Below are 2,997 nucleotides of genomic sequence, written 5' to 3' on the forward strand. Positions count from 1 at the left end.
CTCCTTAATGGCCTTTTCTTCTCCACCTATTTCCTAGAGTGTGTCCTCAACCCTTGTATCCTGCCACTCCACTCTGTACATTCTCCTGAGGGTGACAACACCCCTCAGGGATTCAGCTTTTCTCTATATGCTGAGGATTCAAAGCATTCTATCTCCTTCTATATCTCTCTCCTCCTCTGCCCCATCCCATAAGAACCATCAAGTTTCCAAAAAAAAATCTTGGAATCCATCTCCTCATCCTAACCCCATTTTCATTGAATGAACACTCTAATAATTCCGAAATTATCTCCCTTCTCATTTCACTTTCCCTCATCACTTATTCCATAATAATGTGTCTAGAGTGCAAAAGTAATCATACCTTTTAATATCTAGAAGATCCTAATGATGTCCCAGAGAAGCCATATAAGGACCTCAGCATGACCCAGAGGTCCTTAAGAACATGACACACAGCTAGCAGCATCTTCCACTTCTCCACATGCCAAAACTTTTTTATTTTTAAAAATATGCCATCAGTTTTCATGATGCTATTCCTTCCTTCAGGAAATTCTGCTCTATATATTTTGCCTCCCTCGTATACTCTACATTTAAGGCTTAATTCAAATACCACCTCAGACATGTAGTCAGAGTCAGTCACTCCTTTGTTTCACCATTATCTCAATAATATACTTATATTAAAGCATTCTTCAGAATGCATAATGAGTTTACAATGTCATTTATATTGTTAATCCCACTATATATCAAAAGAGCTGGAAAAACATTAGAGGTCAAATAAGTACTTATCCAATGTTGTTGAATAAGAGAATGCCTCTGTGGTGTGTGTGTGTGTAGGTTTAGGTGTTTTATAAAATGGGCTATTTGAAAGAATGGAAGATTTTTTCTCATCCTGAGTAGAGAGTGAGGAAGAGGGAAGAGACGAGAAAACATTGAGCAGACTCCACAGGAATAGATAAAAAGTAAAATCCTTAAATAGAACTTGCCTATTTACTGATGATGTGTCAAAAAATAAGAGGTTATAAATCACAGATCTGGGATTGGCCCCTGTCTATTTTGACGTGTTTAGGATTAGATTTGTCCGCAAGTAATAGAAAATCATAATAGCTGTGGTAAACAATTTTTTAGGTCTTTTCCTTTCTCTTATTCAAGTCCAGGCTGAGCATCACATTTCAATGTCAGGGAGCCTGTCTCCTCCTGTCTCCTTGCTCTGTCACTTGTACTTTCAACTTCATGGTCCGAAATGGCACATGTGCATTCCAACAAGCAGGATGGGATAAGGAGCAGAGAAGCACAGCACTAAGATTATATGAGCATTACCTCCTAAAGAAGGTTCTCAGATGTCATAGAACACTTCCACATGTCTCCTGTAGCCTAAATCTGTGGCTGAGTGGAGGCTAGGAAATCCAGGTTTTTTCTCGTCTGTCAGGTTTCCAGCTGAAAATTCTGTTGCTGTGGAAGGAGGAAAGAACAGATATGGACTTAGACGATTTGGTTTTACCTCTGAGTTTCAGGCTTTGGGTTTACATCCAAAATACCATATAAGACAATTAGAACACTGTAATCACTGAGCAAATATTTGCCATTACTGTCATTACTGTCCACTTGGGCATCCTTTACCAGTTCTCTATATCCAGGCAAGCCAAACATCTCTACCCAAATGACTTCAGCTCTATGAAAGGGTGTTGAATATCACAGCCTCCATCAGACCTTGAATACTACCTGAACTATACCTGAAGCTGTTAAAATAATAATGACTAAATTCCTAATGGCCAACCGATTCTCCTAGAGTTGTATAATATTACCAGAGATTTGCTCAGGTACTAGTTGAATTGATTAAATGTTATTCGATCTTATAACCTCACTTTTTACTTGAAGGAGAAGAACTCAGTTATAACCTCTTAAACCCCCTAGGCCTCACAGAGAGGAAACTTCCATCTCAGAGAAACTTCTTGAACTTTATCCCCAGAAATAATCAACCACACAATTATACGTTACTTTGCCAAAACTAACATTATTAAGTCCTCATATTTCCAGTGGAGTTTAAAGATGATTACACTCTGTTAAGTTAATAATGCTTGTGTTTTGTAACTTCCTCTGCAAAGGGCTGAAGTTTGTAGAGTGAGCTCTTGGCAGATGAATCATTTGGGAGAGCTTTGGGGTACTTCACCTATAAAGGTTACTAGCAATCAAGATAACTTCCCTGGTTACTTGTTTGCCAGTGATCATTTCACACAGCCTCCTGCCCAGATTACTGAGAGGACATTATACAGGCCCTGAGGAATTGCTTCCTTGTTCTCTGTAACCTTAACCATGGTAATCACAGTGTTGAATGTTATAAAGCAGTCCAGGAGTTTTATTAATGAATCCATCAGCTAAATTATAGTGATCATTAAAACTTCCAGTTAGTGTCAAAATGTTTTGACTATCAAACTCAGAGAGATTTATCATTCTTTTAAATATGCTCTGCTGGCAACCCGATTCTTTTTTTCTGGTCCAAGATGTCATTTAGTATAGTTTCTGTTTCTTTTACTTTGCAGGCTAGGAATTAAATGAAGGACAAGTGGGTAGAACCAACCTTTTTTGGGAATTTTTGTAAGTGAATTAATGATCCATTTCTTTAGCATTAGAAGCTGAAGGTGAGTAAGTAAAGCTAATGACATGTATAATCCATATTTGCAAGGAACCTCAGGTAATTGTTTAGAAAAGAACAGAGCCTTTCAGACCAGGACACACATTTCAGAGTGTGAGAAGTTCTGCTACGAGAATGTCAGTGACACCTTAGTCAAAAGAAAAGGGAATTTTCAAAACGTTATAAAGTGTTGAAAGTTAGAAGATGTTTGATAAGTTGAAGAAGTAAGGAAATATTGACTCAGAGAGCAGGTTTTGTTATAAAATTGACAGGGACCTCAAGATACATTTGACAATGATTGAATTGGGTTACATAAATTGACACATCTTGCAGCTTTGCTTCTTCCTCTGATCAAAATTGAGACTTGGTAAATT

Source organism: Phacochoerus africanus, chromosome 4 (assembly GCF_016906955.1).
Source record: "Phacochoerus africanus isolate WHEZ1 chromosome 4, ROS_Pafr_v1, whole genome shotgun sequence".
NCBI lineage: Eukaryota > Metazoa > Chordata > Mammalia > Artiodactyla > Suidae > Phacochoerus > Phacochoerus africanus.